Raw genomic sequence first — 23,258 nt, forward strand, 5'->3', positions numbered from 1 at the left:
AGCTAAGTCAAGGAAACAATACAAAGGAACATACTTCTGTCCGAGCTGGGCAAGTGAATAATAATTGCACCATCCAAACTGTAGGTAAATAATTATTATTCTTCTAAATCAATTTCTTCATTTTCGCATTTGTTTTCTGTTTTATTTTACTAATAATTATTGTTAGTGGCCCTGAACAACACCGCGATGCCGGTCATAATATGCGGCTCCTGAATGCATCATGAAGGCTTATGATATGTGGGTAGATAAAGTAGTGTATGTAACTGTACATAATTAGGCATTAAAACACTCGTGTGATCCTTTTAAGAAACTCACTTCGTTCGTTTCTTAAACCCACACTCGTGTTTAATGCCCTTCATTATGTACAGTCACATAAACTACTATTTGATTATTTTTAGGCAGGTACCAAGTATTTATTTAGCAACTGTATATTGGATACCATTTATGAAGCACATTTTAAAAAGGTAACGGCTATCTATTAATACAAAAAACCGGCCAAGTGCGAGTCGGACTCGCGCACGGAGGGTTTCGCACCATCAACAAAAAATAGAGCAAAACAAGCAAAAAAACGGTCACCCATCCAAGTACTGACTCCACCCGACGTTGCTTAACTTCGGTCAAAAATCACGTTTGTTGTATGGGAGCCCCACTTAAATCTTTATTTTATTCTCTTTTTAGTATTTGTTGTTATAGCGGCAACAGATTACATCTGTGAAAATTTCAACTGTCTAGCTATCACGGTTCGTGAGATACAGCCTGGTGACAGACGGACGGACGGACGGACAACGGAGTCTTAGTAATAGGGTCCCGTTTTTACCCTTTGGGTACGGAACCCTAAAAATAAAGTTCTTTTTAAATATTTTTGTCTGGCACTACACGATCAACCTAACACGCTCCTCCTCGCTTCGCTCGTCGTTGCACTTATATTTTGACTCTGACACAACACAGTGGTAACTATTGAAATTAGTAATTCAAAATTAAAAGATAAAATGGTATAATGGCCATTAGGTGTTTCATGATTAGGAATTTCGACTATAAGTATACTGACCATTGCGTATTGGTAAATAAATTTGAGGTGTATTGTGTAAAAAGTGACCAATATTCATTAAATTTAACTGCTTTCGTATTTAGTACTACCTGAAACGATATGCTCAATATAATTGATTACTTGGGTGTGAAAAACTAGCTGACAACCAAATTTTATAATCGCTTTACAATGTTAGTTGCCAACATATTATTTTAGACGCCAAGTTATCACTTCAAGTTCCCTATACATTTTTTGGGTGACTTGATTTTGCTGCCAGTTTTATTAATAATATTATGTTTATATTTGAGGCTAATATATAAATTTATTGGCGCTAAAATATTAATACACATCCAAATTATATTATTATATGCCCAATGAAAGTTCCTATTTAATATGTTAGTTGCCCGGTGAATAATAAGCCATTAAAAACACGGCTAGGCTTTTAGTAATTGTAGGTAATATCTACAGTTGATTTTGTTGCTTTTCCATACTCTGAGGGGTAAATATATAGGTCATACTGAACAAGTTTTACTATACAGCCAAACCCAAAATTGCAAAAAAATAATTTGATGTGCCATAGATAACATCAACTGACATAATGATTCGCCGCAATGTATCAGACAGCAGATTTTTTTTCGCGATTTCAGAGTACGATCAGGCATAACTAAATCACACTGTAGGGGAGAGTGGGGTACATTGGATCACTTTTTTGTAAGATTTTAACATCACATTGTATTGTTTTCTTATCTTAGCCTCGTAAACTTAATCCCATCAAAAACATTACAATGTAAAAAGATGCAAGTCTCGCAACGCAATTCTTCAACTACAAAAAAGTTTTGAGATGTAATGTGAAACCAAGTCGGTTATTTTAGTCAGTACCAGGGGGTGTTAAAACCGTATCAATAAAGTATCTTTAATTTTTAATACATATAATGACTTGGCCATCGCACGGCTCCTACTTAAAAATAATTCTAATTGAACATAACGCTAGCGCTAATCACATGCAGTTGAGCATTATACATATTTACGATTACGGTACGAGTAAAGCATTATGTGCGATAGCCAAGTCATTATATGTATTAAAAATTAAAGATATCTTATTGATACGGTTTTAACACCCCCTGGCACTGACTAAAATAACCGACTTGGTTTCACATTACATCTCAAAACTTTTTTGTAGTTGAAGAATTGCGTTGCGAGACTTGCATCTTTTTACATTGTAATGTTTTTGATGGGATGTCATCTCTTTTTGTAGGTAGTCCTTCTTTTCGGGTACTACTTCTTGTACGTCAGCGACCACTTTTCTCAAAGCTCATACTCATACCCATCCCACATTATACTCGTACTCATACCTATACAACACTCATGGCCATACCAAATTATACTTGTACCTACTCATACAATACTCCTACCCAAGTACCCATCCCACAACTCCCATAACATACCCGCACTCATACCTATGCCATATGCATATCCTTACCATACTCATAGCCATAGCATACTCATACTACTTATACACATCTTCATACTCACATCGTAAATCACAGACTACCTACTATTTGTAGGAACTGCAACAGTAACTTTGTAATAGCATATATTTATATGGGATTACAAACTTACTTATGCAGTTCTTAAATCTTTTAAACGGGACTGATATTTCAATATTTTTAGGTTTTCTATGGCTTGATAAGCTGAAAACTACTTATGTTTAAAATTTGAAGCTTATGGGTATGCTAGAAGTACCTTAGAATTATGATGATCGTAGGTGAGTGAATGTGTCGGTGTCGAAAATAAGGAACTTTGAAGTTCAATAATTCTTAAACTACAAGTTCAAATTTAATGTTTTTGAGAATATATCTAAAACATGTTGAGCCCTATATGTCACTGAAAAGTCAGGGTTCTAGCTTTAGCCAGCACAAAATTACAGGACGTCTAAAATGGCCTGAACCGCTTCGAGAAAAGGATGGTATGGCCGTGCCTCTTTGTTTTGCTCGACTTGGCGGGGCACTGCCGTGGCCCCAGATAATTAAAATCATTAGAAACAGAAATCTGACCTACAGCTAAACTAAGCCCGGGTATTCATTATGTTTTGGTAAATTTACGCATACTAGATTTGGCCTTCGCAGCCCTCACGTATTTTCCTTTTGACCCTTTTAGAAATTGGACTCAAAAAACCGTCTTTACTGAGCGTTAACTTTATTAAGGGTAAGTAGCCCTGAAGTATTCCAATTTCTTTTAGGTACGTAGGTACCTAGTTAGCACTTTTAGTTTTACACTTCATTAAATTTTGTTGGTGCTTCATTAAATTGGTGTTTTTTAAGGTTTCCTTTAAAAAAAAATGTGTATTATCCTAATACACCTTACCTAATTCCGTTTTTTAACCCAAGGCAAACTGACTAAAGGGATGTTATAAGTTTAATCTGAAAACTTAATATATCTGAAAAGTTTCATTACTATTCTTTTCCACTGAGTTCAAAAAAGAAATATTTGAATGTATATTTAATAACAGCTATCATATATCAATATGTTTGCTTTTCCCAGTTCTATTGCCACATTATTTCATTAAAATGCATGTTGAGGTTGTTTTTATGACCTATGATAAAGGTAAGCTTTTCAATAGTAATATTCTGTCGACTTCCTTCTTTCCGGCATTTAATTAAAAGCTTAAATTATTATAAAGGAGCCGACGGAAGGAGTAATATACCTTTTGCAGTAATCTTTTCTGAACATCACCATCTGCTATTTACATCCTCTTCAAACACACAACAAGCTTTGCACTTTAAGACTGGCGTTTTTAATTAACAAAATATTTATTTGTTTTCATTACTTTCCTTCATCTCACTTCCCGAGCTCGTCCGACGAAGTTATATTAAATTTCGCCCAAGTCAAACACTCGAAAGTTTGTGTATTCGCGTCGGGAGTGGAGAAGGGAGAACTATTCTCGTCGCGGTGGAGTGGCGAAGTTGCGAAGGCGCACGACACAGACCGGCCGCACGGCTCACTTCACACTGACTTCACGCGCGCGACTCGCCTGCGACGACGCTGCGATTCATGCGCGGATCACTGGGTAGGAGGAGTCTTAAACCAAACCACGCCTACCAAGGAGCTACACATTTCTTTTTCAATATGTGTAATTCAATTTCGCTTATGTCTTCGCTGGGAAAGTTGATGCCCCGTTGTCGTTGAACGCGATGTTTTTATGTAAAGTGTAACGTAGTCCGCGAACCGAGTCGGCCCGTGATGCTACGTGTTTTGTTTTTTATTTTTCTATTTTCATGTATCCCCAATTTCGTCAGCTGTTTGTTTAATTTTAATTCATTTCATTGGTAATATAAATAATCAGTACAAACTGTGAGATGTCCTAGACATCCCAAAAAACAAGCTAAGTTCTAAAATATTGCTACTTAGCCTGAAGCCAAGCCCCAACCCCAAGCTACGTCGCGTCGCCAGTAAGGGTCTACGCGGTTGCGGATACGTAGCGTAGCACTTTAGACCGTAAAGGAATTTAGTAAATTATAACAGTAAATTAAACGCTAGTTTCATTTGCGTTACAAAGTGAATTATGAGTCGGTGTCTTAGTACTGTCACCGCCAAAATTACTACGGTTCAAAATTAATACAGTGCCATAAGCCAACGTTAATTCCTCTACACCCTTAACTCCTACATGCCGTATCAAATTTAACGAAATGTTCAAATAATTTTGAGTCACATTCCAAAGCGTATAAAGCCTAGTTCGTTTTGAAGCTTGGGACATGTTACGTCATTATGAATACCTGTAATCATAATTAAGTGTACACCTATTTGTTTGTGTCGTATACATGTAACAAAATCCTAATGACGGATGACGTTTATTAATTGTTTTATGCAGAACATCTTCAGGGTTAGGTATCCTAAATAACCAAAATCGGTTAGTTTGCAAAAATAATACTCAGATGTTAATGGACACAGACTATACAAATTTGACGAACGAAGCCATGACTTAATAATAAGCTTTTACGCTATTGCATAAAAAATCTAATTATTTATTCTTGTCATTTGGGACAAAGGTTCGTTTGCAGTAAAAGTACACATCGCAGTATTTTTTCAGTTTTAAAGGTATTTAGTTTTATATTAATTACATTATTAAAATAATAAACCTGTCACTAAGATTTTGTCAATTGTAAATATTGAAACCTTAAAATCGACCAACGCAACCTCCTGATGATATTTCTCGGTACGGAGTGAAACGTACGTGAGTGAGCCGTTTTAATATACTTAATTTTTTTTGTTAGGATTTGATATTGTGATTCATCTTCTTCTCCTTCGATACACTCTTTACAGAGTGGTCGTGGCCATTATGTAATGTACTTTTGAGTGACTCGCTTAACGACACGTCGCCAATCCTCCCGTATATTGTAATTAAGACAAAGACATAAGTAAAAAATCTTGATTATGACTTGACAGAAAATATAAGTACTTAGTTATTATATTGGTTTCTGTATAGTACGTCTGTATTTTCAATTAGCGGAAAATTATTTTATTTTATTTTAGTCCATGGAAAACCAACAGCGCTACATATATTCAGAAATTACAATAGAATCACAGAGCCAATTTTAGGTTCTCACTTGATGTAGTGTTTAAATTAAAGGGTAGTTTTAAAACTAGTTAAGCAAGTCAGTCTGTAACCGACCAGTACACGCTATGCTGCTATTCCTGTGTTTTATTCTGAAGTCTATCCTGAAACCTCTCAGTGGCGACGAAAAAAGAACATACGCGTATTAAAAGTGAAGTTTTTGTGATAAAAGTCAGTTATACACAAGTGAGAAGATGTTAGCAACGAATCTGGTGTTAGGTAACAGTCCGACGTTCGACCACCGCACGCAGGAGTGGGCCATTTTTAAAAGTCGTTTTGCTCAGTTTTGTTTGGCGAACAAATTTACGGAGGAGACAGATAAATCTGGTGCTACACGTCGAGCGGTGCTACTTACTGCCCTGGTGGAGGACACTTTCCGCATCGCAAAGGACCTAGTGTCTCCAGCTGACCTAGATTCGGTCAGTTATAATGACCTCATTGCAAAATTAGACGGACATTTTGAAGCTAAGCGATGTGTTTTCGCCGAGCGATACTTGTTCTACAAAGCGGAGCAGCGTCCCGGAGAGGAATTAAACGAGTGGGCGGCGCGTGTGCGCAGTCTGGCGCAATATTGTTCGTTCGCTACGGAACTCGACTCCGCGTTAAGAGACCTTTTTGTGCTCGGATTAGAAAACAGGAAGGAGAAAGAAAAACTTTTTGCCGAAGACCCAACTTCGTTGACCTTCAATAAAGCCCTGCAGCTGGCGCAAAGCGTGCGCTGTGCGCGGCTGGCGGTGCATGGCAACAACAGTACGGTCAGCGCCAGCGCCGGCGCATCTGCAGATGTGTTCGCGCTACGCCCCGCCGCGGAAGGCGATAAGAAAAGATCTAAGTGTAGTGCATGTGGTTATCACGGACATTCCAAAGAACAGTGTAAATTTACTCAGTATTCGTGTAAAAAGTGCGGAAAGAAAGGCCATCTGAGCCGAGTGTGTAAATCTAAAATTAAGACCACAAATTTCTTAGCCGAGGATACTGACGATATTTGCGAAGGTATTTATGATTTTTTTCCTATCCGTTCGGTTAACGGGAAACCTATGATGCAATCTGTTTTGATTGATAACAAGTCGATTTTGTGCGAAGTTGACACCGGCAGCGCAGTGTCCGTCTTACCCGCCGATGTTTACGCAAAAACATTTAAAGTAAATTATGCCCTATGCAAGTGTAACGTAAGGCTCAATTGTTACGATGGCAATAAAATCACACCTGTGGGTTATATCTTATTACCAACCCCCACAAGGAATCCAAACCCCGATTATTAATACAAAAAGACGCCTCAGTGTTTTACTTATTATTTGTTATTATTTATTAGTTGTATGGATAGTTTTACAACTATTGGTGGAGGGATGTAGTGTTTAAATTAAAGGGTAGTTTTAAAACTAGTTAAGCAAGTCAGTCTGTAACCGACCAGTACACGCTATACTGCTATTCCTGTGTTTTATTCTGAAGTCTATCCTGAAACCTCTCACTTATAGAAATACAATAAATCGTAAAAAGTTTTTGCCCAACTTAGTTACACATACAAGTTCACAAAGCATAAGAACAGATGATCTATATGTATATTATGTTTACAAAAATAAATGAAGAGAAGAAAAAAGAGAAAAACCTTTTGCGAGTAGTACACATTCAATAATGCACCGAGCCCTGACCTGCGCCAGAATTATTGTCACCCATGAAGTATCTAATTAATTTATCTTTTACTACTGGTATGCTATCACTATATATGTCAATATTACAATTTATGCCCTGCATATGAAAATGTTTTTAATTATAAAATATTATAATTAAAAAACTCGGGGTCTAATCAAGTGACAATAATTTGTACCTATACCTATGTACGAGTATTATTATAAAAAACGTCAATGCATATACTTATTTAAATAATGTATTGAAATCATAACGTGACTTTTCGTCGCATCTGTCATCCAAATACCAATACATTTTATTTTTAGATTGGCATTTGTCGATAAACGCGTATCATATCTTGGCTGGCCCTTGCCCCTAGACACATTAAACATTTACTTTGATTATTTGAAAGACTGAATTGAATTCTTATTTTGAACTGTCGGGAAAGAGAAGTTCATATCATATAATGGGATAATGTATATCGAGTAGGTTACTACACATTTTCCTCTGGATTTTTTAAAGTCGTTCTTTAACCGGCTAGCCACTCGCATCGCTGCATAATGTAAGGGGTCTCATTCCTTTCGCCCGCTGAGTACGAGTATGAGTCGATCTAAAAACCAGTATAAGCGCTTTCTCAAAATACCCATACCTATTTTTAACAGAACTTGATGTCACGTTACTCTGTTGACCTGAGAACTTGAATCATCCCTGCATGCTCAACTAAAGAGAGTTTTACGCTAGCGTTTACGATCTAGCAGACTGTTACGTGATAAACACGGTAAACAATGTTTGTCAAAAAACAAAGCAGGATGTTTTCAACAGTTACCATTTAGTTATTGCAATCAACTTTAATGCATGCTAAACTGTCAAACATATTATTTATAATGATGTCAATACATATGGAGTTAAGACCAAGATAATTCTGCAACGATTTTGATAGCACACGCAGTGCAATTGTTATTTATACGTCATAATTTCATAGAAGTTTGACGTTTAAAATAACACTTGCACTGCGTGTGTTATCAAAATCGTTGCAGACTTTTGTTAGTCTAACTCTACCAACTTTCAGTAAGTTACTATATTTTCCACCAACTAGCGTAATCAGAGAGCAGACACAAGGGATCAACGTCACATAGGATACATAATACTTCAAAATAATGAGAATTTGTTGAACATAAATCTGTAAATCTTACTTCAACGATATTTTTAGTAAAGTAATTCAAGTAAGTCTCCAATCGATTTAAACAATCGAGTAATGCCCTAGGAGATCTGTGTAATTCACGGCAAGTTTGCAACACGATCAAAGCGGGAAAAAGCAGAGGCCGATCGCTGGCCTCCCTCGGGCCTCGTTTCAGGCGGAGCGATTTTCGCGGTCGTTCTTATGATTAAGTCAAGTCTAGCGGGATTCGATCCGACGCCGACTAACGCTTGCTTCGACAATTTTTAGCCTCGTTCGATATAATAAATTGCTTCGGTAAATGAGATATCGAGTTTGATGATAATTGGGATTGTGATTGAGGCTAAATATATAAACCAGGGATCGGATACCGGGTATTTTTTGTATGGGAACGGAAACGGTATTTTTTAGTTCTTTGCTAATTACTTCATTTCTTATTGAGCAATCTAATAATACGAAGGCGTAACCTAAAAACACAACTGAGTCCTACATTTCGAGTATAAAATAATTCGAAAAATATGGTTATTTCTAAGTTTTTGCAAAAAACCGGTTCCGGTCCCTGATATAAACAGTTTCTGGCTGAAAAAAAATATTAAAAGATTATTTATTATATTATCTATACAATTTTGTATTGGAAACTTGCTTGTATTGAACACGATTCGATACAATACGATAATAAGGTACACAAAAAAAGCAGAGCATTTAAAAACAAATGTATATCTGGCTGTCTATAATATCATAAAGTATTTGTCGAGCTATCAGAACAGATCTACCTATCTCTAGTGTCACTAGTGTGGTATAAAAAGTAAAGTAGGTACCTAAATAAACTGTTTTTCTAAGACGGTGCAAGGTTATGTTTATGTATATTACGTAATATATATCACTGGCACCTTAAAACAACGATTAATTAACATTCTAATACGAACACGGTAACGTTATTGCACGGCAGGTCGGGACAGTTTAAGCCTAGACTCTATTTAAAATAAAATAGGTTATCCAGACATGGCTATTAATCAATCCGTTTCAACGAGATGTTAAGCCCCAACTGGCTCGTAAATTTGGCCATCACCGCCACCCTTGACTGGTCAGTGCTAAGGTTAATTAAATGTACCTACTCTTAAAATGTTTCCCACGCTGAAGCACACAATACTTTTCTGTGCATCAGGTTTTATTAATTATTTTTTATGTACCTACACACATGGTGGAAATAATTGACGGTAGAAAAAAAAAACAATTTACTAGAGACATAACTTTAAAAATAACGAGATATCATGTTGTGATACATAATAATGTTATAGTAAACATTCACGAATTGGTTGGCCGTGCTTCAAAGGTTATAAGAACAAGAATTTTTTAGCAAGTAGAAAGCGCTTATTTGTAGCCTAATGGTAAGAGTGTGCGACTTTCAATCCGGAGGTTGCGGGTTCAAACTCCGGCTCGTACCAGTAAGGTTTTTTTAACTTTTGTACGATAAGTACGAATATATCATTTGATGTTTGCCATTCGTTTTTCGAGGAAGGAATACATGGTGAGGAAATCGAACTAATCCCAATAAGACCTTAGTTTCCCCTCTGGGCTGATAGGTCAGATGGCAGTCGCTTTCGTAAAAAATTGTGCCTACACCAATTCTTGGGATTAATAATTGCCAAACGGACTCTAGGCTCCCATGAGTCGTGGCAAAAAGCTGACCCGAGGAAGATGATGACATACATGACTTTATTAGCAGGTAGATCCAAACTATGACTTAATAAGTCACCAATTTCATAATAACAATTACCACATGCGTTATCGTATCTGTCCTCCCATGCGCATATAACACGCTTCTATATGATAATTAGCGCAAATCAAACAAGCCAGCATTAATTATCGCAAAATGGCAAACAATCGTTTAATTACCTACTGGCATGGAAACCGCCAAATTAAGCGGTAACAAACTCTGTTGTAAATATTGCACACTCCCGGATTTAAATTACCTTTACATGCTCAAAATGAGTAATTGACTGTGAATATTCTGGGCCATCGGGGACTTGACTGGACCACGTCCGGATAATACGAAAAAGGTTTGGTTAAGTGTACGAGTATGCATGTAACTATGTACCGTTGAAATTTTGCTTTGTTGTAAGTACATATAATACGGTATTTTCATTGGTATATATTTAGTTTGAAGATGGAAAAGTTCACGCAAGGACTCTCTAAACTGTTCCAACACTGTCCAAACAAATAAATAAAAGAAATCCATTTTTTTTATCAGATTTTAATGGTACCTACTTAACAGCTGCCATCTATGAGCTGAGCACTATTTGTTCATTATTTTTATAGCTTCACTCATAAATCATAATTTTTTATTTGCACTGCTAAACTGGACTTGAAATCACATAGTTAATAATCTAAAGTCGCATTTTGAAATCATGCAAACGGAGGTCCTCAGGAGGAGAGAATATCCCCCTTACCCGGCCACCGGCCTAAGCTGCGCTGAAACTCGTATTAAATATGAGCCTAACAAACTTTACGTATTTAACTGAAACTGCTGGGATTTTCTACTGAAATACTTTATTTATTAGCAGAGTGAAGTAGAAAGCTCTCAAATTTATGCGTGCCGTGATATGATTCTTTCGTCGTCGTGATGAGTCACCACTCATGACTCGTCGCTAATAAAGATGTACAGTCGCCAACTCGCCATCAGATATATCGGAGCGACCGAAGTGTTCACAATATCTGAACATGCACTCTAACGCCTTGACAATAGAGACGTGTTAAGATATTTGTGAGCGCCTTAGCCGCTCCGATATATCTGATGGCGACTGTACCTATCAGGTATGTTAAAGTAATAATTTTTAAGAAAAAAAAACCGACTTCTATGCGGCCCGGTGAAAGATTATTGTAGATGGTGCGCTATGTAGAAAAGGAAGCATTTCGTTTCTGTAAGGCTCGCAGTTCTAACCTAACCTAACCCACTTTTGTTCGGTTCTGTGAGGATAGCAGTTCAAAGCTAACCTAACCCACTTAACGGCGCATGCGGTGCGGTGTACGGGGGTTTGAGCGGGAGGGGTTTGGCCTCGTCATACTTTATACCTACATTTTATGGTAGGTAATCATAGTGGTTTATTTAGTCTAGGTATCATAGTGGTTTTCCGGGTCAAGGTCCGGGTCTGTGTCCGAGTCCGGGTCCGAGTCCGGGTCTAGTCCAGGTCCGAGTCCGAATCCGAGTCCAGGTCCGGGTCCGGGTCCGAGTCCAGGTCCGGGTCCGGGTCCGAACCGGATCCGGGTACGAGTCCGGATCTGGATCCGAGTCCGGGTCCCAGTCCAAGTCAAAGTCGAAATTTGAAATCACCAAACATGTACTATGCGTCGTTGAAGAGTTCTGTTCTGATATCATCAGCAGTTCCACTTCATCAAATGCGACAGTTTTTAATAAAAATGCTTGATTTTCTGATGAAAATACAAAAATCTCTATACGCACACCTTTAAGATTTGAGGAGTTTCCTCGATTCCTCATGGATCCCATCATCAGAACTCGAGCTTGACAAAAATGTGGCTTAAAAACTTAACTTGCTTAACAAACATAACGAAGAGGACAAATCGCCAAACGTGAACTATGCGTCGTTGAAGAGTTCTGTTCTGATCATCATCAGCAGTTCCACTTCATCAAATGTCACGTTTCTGAATGTATATGCTTGATTTGTTGATAAAAACACAAAAATCACTATATGTATGCCTTTAAGATTTGAGGAGTTCCCTCGATTCCTCATGGATCCCATCATCAGAACTGGGTTTTGACAAAAACGGGATCAATCTGTATGCATATACATACAATCAAAAAAAGAATTTTCAAAATCGGTCCAGTAATGACGGAGATATGGAGTAACAAACATAAAAAAAAAAAAAAAAAAACATACAACCGAATTGATAACCTCCTTCTTTGAGATTTGGAAGTCGGTTAATAAAATAACCGTCCAAGAGCATGTTGCGCGATGCTCCGTGTAGAGTTCCGTAGCACGTTGGTGTTATTATTAGTGGGTATCATATACATAACAAGTAAAAGGGAGTACCTTCGCAATACTTGTATGTCTTATTGCTGTCGTGAAAACACAAATCAGGTTAACCGCGATAATGTTCGCTTTAGTTTGTTGACTACGGAACCCTAAAAAGAGCTGTTTTCATATCATATTTATGAATCACGACTGGCTTCTTTTAACATATTATGTTTTCTGGAACAAAGGTAGTCCCACACTATCATAATACCTAATATACCGTAAAATGGGGTGAGTAGGCGCAAAACTGACATTCAAACCTCGATAACATTTTATTTTTACATATGCAAACTGAATGGTGTATATAATAAGTGTTCCGAACGTTTGTATTTTAGTTTTTATTTTATTTTGGGTAGTTCCATTTCATAACTTTGACGATTACAGAAAAACCCACCTCACCCCGTAGTCCCTCGTATTTGGGGTGAGTTGGGTTTTCATACAAAAGTGATTTTGGAAGATTGTTGGATCGATTTTTTTTTATTATGAGTATTACTATAGCTCCATTTTAAATTGGAATACATTATTTTTGTAGCAGTAGCCTTAAAACCCATCTCACCCCCCTTTCAACCCTTCTCTCCCCATTCATAACCCAACTCTCCCCGCGAACTCTACTCACCCCATTTTACGGTAATTAACTTTTAATAAATCCAAAGTATTTTCAGAAAGAAAAAAGCTAGGTTAACTTTGTGCTCCGTAAGAGTTTTCACCAATCGTGATCCGTAATACCTTCATGTGACGACGCTCGAGCTGCCCATTGGTAATCTATTTAAATAGTGACTATGTAGGTATATGAGAACATGTTACCTAGGAACACCTAAAAACAACAACCACAAAAGCAATATTCAATCTCACATCAAAAAACCAATTTCAATTAAAATTTGACCGGCGCAAATGTCGAGAGTGAAAAATATTCAAAGTATCGGTAACGTCAGTTGATTGAATACATTGTTGCCAAAAGCGAATTCGGAATGTGTCAACACACGGTGCTTAGAATAAATGAATTGGCCCAATGGATCACGCCGGTGTCATGCTGCAGTAATAAATAACGTAAAATTCTGGACAGCCGAGCTAGCTTGATGTAGGGCTCAAAAGTGACGAACACACACTTTTATATTTAACTAGCGGGCCCGACAGACGGATGACATACCCTGAATATGTGAAATAAAACATTAAGCCTGGTAATTAAGGTAGTAGAGGAATGCGTTAGTGTCTTAATACTCGCCTTGTACCTGAGGTCAAAACATGCTACTACGTAGTAGGCAACTTAGCCCTCGCCCAAGTTTCATTAGCCGTGATGGTCCGGATTAATAATAAAACAAGGGACCGAGAGAGTAATATAAGCAAATTATATGATAAACGATTAACCGTGGCGTGCATTCAGCACTTAAAATATGATTCCGCTCATATAATTTCAATTTACTCTCGCGTCATCAGTAGGTGCGTATTCGAATAAGGCCCTATTTTTTTGATATACATTGGATGAAAATGCAAAGTATGCCTAACACAAGTTATAAAACAAGAAAACAAATGTTATACTTGGCATATACATAGTTAGAATAGAAAAATGCTCGACTTGGCGGGGGCACGGCCGTGCCCCCAGATAAACATACCTTTCATCAAGGTCACGCCCTGCATAGCTGTGGTTTGAAACCAGAGTTAAACGTAATTAGGTATAGGTAATTACGTTGGTGCTAGATTTCAAAGGGACTGATTAAGTGATTAATAGTATAATACATACTTAGTTAATACTACACAGAAGATAAAACGCATAACTTACATTTTAATATGCTATGGAAACGAAAATAGCAGACAATTTATTCTCGCTCCATAAATTATACCTCTTTTCAGAATGAAGATAGTGTTTACAGTTTCCATAGTATAACGTACTACGTATCGTTCTCCTTTTGTATGTAATTTCAAGCTTCGGGGAGCATGCCAGCATTTTTAACCGGCAGAATTGCTATTCGCGCAAATACGTACATATTAAAATCAACCCACGTTTTGTTTTCATTCGTCTCATAATTTTATTTTCTGCTAGCAAGAACGCGTTTACTAGATGCTTTATATGAGTAGTCGCTTTTAAACATAATTTTTCAGGAATATATCATTTAAAGAACTACATCTAAATAAAGAACTACTAAATTGACTTATTTTTATATAATAGTATGCATTGTAATATTGCTATGCCCTCACTGGGTCCATGTTGAACTACCCAGATCTTGTAATATCTATAATACCATGTTTGCAATAAATAAATATGAATATGAATATTGACCCTGTACTCCCGACCCGAAAAACTTCTAAGTAACTATACAGGATTCCGTTAATTCCGTACCAGAAGAGAGACAGACGGAACTTTATTGTTAAGTTTCCGCCATCTACTTATCTGTCTTGTGTCTTACAAGAACTGTAATAGGTAAACGGTTAACATTTTCTCTGGGCGTTTTCCTATCGCCCCTATAACTACAAGAAATAAAAACAAATATGATGTTAGGGTCTGTTGATTAGCGTCAAGCTCTGTCTCATGATCTATAAGAAGGAAGATGGCTGCAATGAACAAATGTTAAAAAATTAATTACTTAATTGTTACCTCAAGAGTGGAAAACGTATTTTTCTAATAATGTAAGTAACTTACGCAAGAATAATGGTGTTTCGATTTCTAAGCAGACGTTAATTACATAATATTATTGTACATGTCATTATGTCATCAACCATCAATTCAGTATTAGGTATAATGATATAAATGCAAGTAACATAATTCATAAATACATATTAATAATTCATCGACTGCCACAATAAAAGCAAATATAACTAGTCCTAGTCCTAGTAGAGGTAGCTCCTAAACTACTCAATCCACCATTCGCGATAACAGACAACCGGCTACAAGACCATTAACATATTCATACAACCCCCCTTTGCAATTTTGAGTCGGGCCCATAACTCAGAACTGGCTTTGTTGCGGTCTAAAATAAAATATTTAGTAAAATGTGGTCGCATGTGTAAAACTGCTCCATAGGATATCTATCGAGATAGTTTACACGCCTTTGTTCGCGAAGCGTTCCGACTTAAAAATGCAACAGTGTTTTAGGTATTGTACCTTATAGGGTAATGTGTAGGGTTCGGATTTCTTTGTATCGTTTGTAAAGTTAGAGTTAAGGTTTAAAGGAGTTTGCGTTGCGTGCTCCCGTGGCGTAGTAAACGTAGGACTGAATAAGTAAATGCCTCGAATAAATCACGTTAATTGCGCCGGAGCACCTCCTCGTATGAACCAGCAGCCCTTGAGTTCAGTTTTCGATAGCACTGCAGCATTCGCTTCCGGAACCAACCCGTTTTAGAAGTTCTTCGATAGTTTACGGTTAGATCATGGACTTGGAATTTAAATAATGTTAGTTTGGTAAACACAATACTTATGTACTTCATAAAATTCTTGCCGTAAGACTTTCAATCTTGAATTGTGAATAATTTTACATCCTTCTACCGTTCGTGAGATTATCTTAGTCTAAGGTTATATTGGTTGAGAAATATGTGGTTCTTCTTAAAAAAAATTGTACCTAGTTTAGTTGGCATCAGAAAGATACAAACAAGAAAAAGTGTGTTTATGCATTTCTCTACGTTTTTTTTGTAATGTGAAGTACCTATAAGCAAACAAATTACCTACTAATTACACTTGGTATTTGTGAACTATCTAAACTATAGTTAGGTAATAAAAAAAACTAGGCTACTATTGATCCAAACATCTAATTTGGACGTAGCAAACGGAGCTGAAACCCTCAACTTGTGAAGTTGAAAACTAATAATGTAACAGCTAAACACCAGCAGCGCCGAACAAAAACTGACGCTCGCCCCGACCCGGCCACATTCCACTACGTTCCGCTATAGATATACTATAGAATGATGTTTATAAGATGTACCTATCTACGCTTGTACCAGTTTGTTAACCGGCTTCAAAATTTCAAAAGCAATGTACGAGTATAAATTCGGTTGTATATCTTTTTTTTAGTTTGTTATTTAATATAGAGACGCAAACGGAGATGGCGGGACAACCTCGATACTTTCTGTGTGGAGTGGCGGGTGTCTGAATTGGACAGAGCCAAGTGGCGGGAAAGAGGGGAGGCCTTTGCCCAGCAGTGGGACACACTAGTAGGCTATTTAAAAAAAATTCATAACTCTGTAAAAAAGCGTAGTATAGAGAGTAGGCAGTAAACTTTTTAAAAACACGACATTCAATTAGAATTTAAACATTTTAATTAACACATGGCGACTATTAGTGGGAATATAGCAGCGATAAAATCAAACATATATGTACCTATGCATAGCAAAAAATCATTTTTCATATTCCGCAGCATAGAACAACCTATTATCGCCTGAATAAGTCTCTAGATTATTGCAGTACTTTGAAGAGCTACAATATTTCGTAACTAGATAAAGAAATGGCGACGGCAATTACCTAGCAAGCAAATATAATATTGCCAAATACCTAATAAATATTTGACCATCAGTTAAGAAAGATTACTGACCCATATAATGAAACTGTGACTAGACAAAACCCATCAAAATTGTAAAGGCTAAAAGAAAGTCTGGTAAGGGGAAAACTCGATGGCCATTAGACCACGCGACTGCAGTGTGCCCCGGGCAAATTTGTCAGACGATGTAAAATTAACACTCGGGAACATAAGTTACGACGTGGCTCGATCAAAAAGCGGGGGCGGGACGATTCTTATTCAAATGGAACCAGCTTTTACAGTGGTCTGTAATTCCATTTTTTTTAAATACCAAATCAAGTGTGTGGGTTGTATGATTTTAAGCGGCTAGCGTAACCTATGGGCGCTAGAAATTCTAATGGTTGCTTATGCGCGTTTTTTGACTTTTTATGCGTACAAGGATTCACTGTGATGGAAGATTAAGGGACGCAGAGGCCCCACATAGCCAACACAGTGCAGTTTGAAACAATATAACTGCCGTATTCGAACTTCAAGATATTCACAAGACACGACACGTACTAGATCCATTTTAGATACGTTATAGTTTAGATTTCAACTAGTTCTCTTTTGCAGCGCAATTCGGGCAACCAATGTCACTTTTACGTTAGATAGAGTTAGATAGGTATCTATTAGATGTGAATTGGATCTCTAAGTCATATATTGTGGAAATCGTTCAAGAGTATCTCCAGAATCGCGCAAATGCCAGATTTGACAGGTTAGATCACATATCGTTATCGTATCTTGGTGATGTCTAAAAGATATCTAATAGATGTCTATTTCAAAATCAGAATCGGGCCCTAAGTATTAATTTTTTTTTTAAATAGGTACGGAGATACGCAAGATTTATAAGAATCTTGCGTGTTTCCGTAACTATTTGAATAAGTACCCCCGCCCCGCAACTGTTAGTTAAAAATGAACTCTTTCCAGAAGTTTAGTTTTATTTTTATCTTCGAATTATCATGAACATAAAATATTGAAAGAAACCTTAAGAAGTTAACCATAAATAATAAGGGCAGGATTTATGTTACTTTATCGTCGCTACCGTTGCTATTTTGCACTGGTTCCAAATCGCAGAGGTAGACAGAGCCACGAAGTCCCGCGGGACGATTTATCGATATCTTGGATATAGAACTTTATAGAGAGATCTAAACTTGGCTAAAATAAAGTATATAGCTCAAACTGGCCGTATCGTTTGTCTAAGAAAGCGCATTTGATGTGACATAAAATTTAATTTAAGTTTACCAAAAAACGTGTACCTATAAGTAGTTAATAAGCAGTCATGCACACTTCTTGACAGCTTCGAAAGGCCGTTGAGACGATGATATGACTATCACTTCGTTAGTTACTTACGCACTAAAGTCCACCAAATTAAAAATATCATTTGTAGCATTGTAGAACACATAAATTTTCCTCAAAAAAATAAGAATGCTTGTAGCTATACCTTGTATCTTTAGGTACATGAATGTTTTACGAACTCAAAACCGTAACTGTTTTGGATGTTATTAAGGCCTGACAAAACCGGTCTTCATAGGTATTCAAATTAGATTCAAGGTTTGTACCTAGTAAATGTACGGCTACATACACATATCTGTTTTGATTTTATAATTAAACACGTTACTTAGATATAATACAAAACTTCTTTATTACTCGGTTTATTTTAATTCCAAGTGCAACTTAAAAGCTAACTATAATTCATCCTCCTACAACGCGCGCAAAACTGCAGTCTGGAGTTCATTCCTCAAAAGAATTTAATCAAAGAAAACGTGTCTTCTGAGCCTCTACCATCAGTTGCCTGAGTATTTCTCACTTACTTTATGTGAATAAACGTGCCTTATGTCACGTTTTACGTTTCTTTACGGTCTAATGTGCCTAACTTCACTCCACTAGAAACGATGCTGTCCCTTTCTAAGTATACTAAAAAACAGTGCAAGAATTATATCGGAGGATTATACAGCGCCCCTAGGAGTCACCTAAAGAACTAAATATCAAAGTAACCTACCGAAAACGAAGTTTGCAAATTGCGGGCATCTTTCTCTGTCAGTCTAATTACTCCTTAATTAGAGTAAAAGAGAAGCATGCCCGCATATTGCGAACTGTGAAATGTTTTAGCTGTTTCTATGGTTTCTAATAGGGTGATCAAAAACATAAATGTGAAATGAGAGCCAAGTCCAATATTTAGAATATGCCTCGGTATTGATTTTGCGGAAAAAAGAATTGATATCTATATGGGTGCCAAGTTCTAGTTCGCTTGTGATGTAATTAAAGTTCAGGATTTTACTTGACTAGTTTTTACGTATACGCTATATTATATTTGTCTATGTTACTTTTTTAAGAATTTAGTTTGTTGGTATAAAAACTAGACAAGACAAATCCTGAACTTTAATTTCATCCCAAGCGAACTAGGACTTGCACCCAGGGTAATTCGCCAGTGACTGGCCAGCTGGCCACCTTAAACTAATGATGAATTCTATTCATCTATAAACAGAATTCAATTTAGTATAGTTTCAATAACTGGTCAGCTTTCAATAACTGGCCACCTAATACTAAAATGAATTCTGTTTATACGTGAATATAATTCATTTTTAGTTTAGGGCCAGTAACTGGCAAAATGACAGCGTTTTACACAAAAATAAAACGCTAATTAAATAACTTACCATATTCGGAACCTAAAGTAATATATTGAGAGTGGCAACACTGTAGTTAGTCGTATTGTCCTTTTCTAGCATATACGTCCATCTCTCTCCCACACCCCCACCACTTCAGGCAGTTGCGTTTGACAATTTTGACAGTTAGAAACAAACGCAAATTACCTCATTGTCTCAAAATTATACATATTTACACCAGGCAGGATTAAAACTTTAGGTTCCGAATATGGTAAGTTATTTAATTAGCGTTTTATTTTTGTGTAAAACGCTGTCATTAAACAACTGTACCGATATTCGGAACCTAAAGTAATATATTGAGACGTGTTTGTTATCGCCTGGTGGTGGGAAGACGCCAAGCCAATGTGATTATACATGTACTTACATATTATGTATATGTAATATTATTATATTAGGAGTGTTTAATTAATTAATTAATTATGTAGTACACCCTTTATTTTAATACATGTGAGGAGAGAGGTATTTAGTAAAGCATACAATTTTATATACCATTATATTATGATACTAACTTTCCATTTTATATACGTATTTAATGTAGGTACTTATAAATTTTCAACGAAAATAAGTGAGTCACCACAAGGGTGCTAAAGTACTTAATTATATGTATGTGAGACTATGTAAAAGAAGATAAGTCAGTCTACTCTTCAGGGAGCATACAACATCTGTGATATGGAGTGATGTAATTAAAATATGAAAAGATAAAAATCATAAAGTACTCGAGTAGTTTTTATTTATAACTCCCAATTATTGACAAATTTGATAATAATTATCTAGTAAGGTAAGCAGTTGCAGGATATAACAAGGACAATACCTTTCTTATTTCCAGAATCCCTCAGGATTAAGTAGACGAATATTTTAAATATTCGTTATATCACTATCACTACCCACAAAGTTAATATTGGGTAGGTACTTAATAAAATATCATAGGGAATACTTTTAATGATTTTACTGAATTCTTTTAATGACTGTGAGCCAGTGTGAGCTATTTATTTGGTTATAGCTATAAAATGCATTTAATCGTTTGTACGCTTTACTAACGCGAACGCGAGCTAATGGACCTAAACAAACCTTACTTAAAATTGTGAAGGTTACTTTGAGAGCTTAAGCCATATCATAATACTCATGTGGGCACTAGTTACGACGCTTTTTGGTGCTCTTGGCGTTCAAATGGTAAATGTAGAATTGCCACAGAGCTTTATCAATGATATTTGTATAGGTGCAGCTCATTCTGCTTATGTTCATGTTTAGCTATCATCAAGTGACCTTAATTGTACTCATTATTGTCTATATATGCAGTATGAGTAGTTTACCTTATCTGGTGCCTACTAGTAGACATAAACTTGATTGTTTCTGAACGCTAAAGTGGCTTAATTTATGTAAACCATTCATAGACATAGCTTAATTCTGAATATTCAGTCTTCTCTTTCCAGATTAAGAATAAGGTACTTAATTCGAAACTTTAGCTCATCGCATATGTGTTTTTAACCAAAATGAAAATTTGTGTTTATTTTGTGATTTTACATTATTTGCAATAACTGTGCGGAACCATGGGGTCCCCGACCTTTTGCCGGGCACCCGTGGGCCCAAAGCCAACAGCGCAGATGCCGTTTAAGAGGAACCTCTATTTTATCCAATGCTAGGGTCAACACTTTGTCGAATATATTTGATATTTATGTATATTTATCCTCCTTATGACCTAAGGGTAGGTAATTGTAACTTTTTGATATCAAATATACGCAGAATAGTCAATTATTTTGTATTCTGAAGTGCATATAATATTACTGGATTTGGGCCAGTGTGCTTTTGTATACTATATCTCTGGCCTACTATATAGGCTAGTCTATTAACATCCCGCCTCCTGGAAGGCAGTATACAGACTTCTTAGATATATTCACGGTAGTGCTAAGAGTGTGGACCTGGTTTTCCGACACTTGACTGCATGAGATTCTTTTTTCCAGGTCTCGAGCAAGAAGGGTGCCTAGATAGGTTGAGGTCCTCAACTTGTGGATTTGGTAGGAGCAAGACACAGACGGGGTGTAAATTAGTTAATCCACCATGTTTCAAGAGATTCATGTGCATTCATGCCTTCAGGTTACACTGTAGAGACAGACTAACACTTTGGCAGAGTTTTGCTAACATATAATAAATGATTGCATTTGTTTGGGTGTACAATTACATGTTCCACACCAAAAACATAATTATTTATATATTTCAATCTATTTTTGAAAGGTTTGCGTTTCAAAATAGCTTCGCCTTTTCGCAAGGCGTGCTCCTGTTCCCCTATTTTATTGTGCAAAGCGAACAGTATCACAATGCTATAATTTTGTATAAATTGAGAACTAGAGGGTCATGCCCTAGACGTGACCGCCCAGAAACTGTGCTAGAACCGTTCGTACAAACCATTCAGTCACTATTTTTAAAAACCTTTTGTAGTGGGTACATTCCACGGTCTTAAATTTATTAAACGTGTAGTATCAAACTATGACAAGTCATGATAAGTGAAATAAGTGACAACAGTATCTGGTCCGTGCATAGAAGCACTTGCCCTTGAGGTTAGGGCATGGGTAGTTTATTATAAACTTAATCCATGCATAGGAGTACTTACGATACAGGTGGTTTAAAACTTCCAGGGTCACAATACAGACACAAGGGTGTAAAATATATAATTCATAAACGCCCGTTAGGCCAGTTTTGTATATTTTATTTCAAACATGCTTGTGCAGCACCGCCAGCACATGATAATTTTCCTAATATACCATGGCAGTCAGGGATATAATAATTATGTAAAAAGGTAGGTAACCTTGGTCATGTCGTGTACATAGGTAGGTACTCGTAAACATGTTAACTGAAAGACAAGTGCTCTCCAGGCAAATATAATTTATGCAACTGTGAGCTGCTCTTACATTGGGATCATATGTATTTATTTCTAGTCTGTCATATTGTAGCAGGCCTAGACTTCAAAGGTTTGTAGATGTTTATAGGGCCGTTAAACGGACCCTTTGTACACCTTGAGCAGGCTGTTTGTTTCACACCATGGGTAATATATATTGTAAACATAGCTTATTTCAGAATGGAATCGTAAGCTCTGTCGTGTCGTGAGCTTACCGAGCCTGATTTAATTAGAGTCCACAGATTGTATGGACCTTGGAGGATTGACCACTCCTTATTCTAATTATCAATATTCTGCCTGGGCTTATAGTCGAAATTAGGTGACTAAATCTCTTAGTATTATCTATGCCACCCAAGTTATGAGGCTTAGCGTCTCCAGACCACAATTTTATATTAGGGTGCAAAGATTTTTTCCATCTTTAAAATAAAAATGAGTCGAGATAGGCCTGGAATCTTAGGTTTTTATTTTACCTATTATAATTTTAGAAATGTTATGTAAATGGAAAGCAGTTTTCACTTTTACCACAGTTAATTAGCCCAATTTCGGGTTTAGCCAATAGGGTGTTCGGGACCCTTGAAATAGATTGGTAAACAAAAATGAAAACTCTAATAACGAAGCCTTGCCTATTTCGACTGATTTTTACCCAAAACATTATTTTAAATTTTATTTTTTTTATAAGATATTTACAACTTAATCTTTGTAATATTTTTGTGATTGTGGTCTACTCGCACGCCTGTGTTATGACCATATC

General features: G+C 36.6%; 1 protein-coding gene across 2 annotated transcripts in view; it reads right to left on the reverse strand.

Moving 5' to 3' along the window:
- The window catches only part of LOC134647237 (lachesin-like), a 99,399-nt gene extending 95,120 nt beyond the window's left edge, over nucleotides 1-4,279 (reverse strand). For both annotated transcript variants that reach the window (XM_063501505.1, XM_063501504.1), the window contains exon 1: nucleotides 3,732-4,279. The gene's annotated coding sequence lies outside the window, so the exon portion shown is untranslated. The remainder of the gene's footprint in view (nucleotides 1-3,731) is intronic.
- Between the last annotated feature and the right edge of the window lie 18,979 nt (nucleotides 4,280-23,258).

The sequence above is a fragment of the Cydia amplana genome, chromosome 4 (assembly GCF_948474715.1).
Source record: "Cydia amplana chromosome 4, ilCydAmpl1.1, whole genome shotgun sequence".
NCBI classification, from domain to species: Eukaryota; Metazoa; Arthropoda; class Insecta; order Lepidoptera; family Tortricidae; genus Cydia; species Cydia amplana.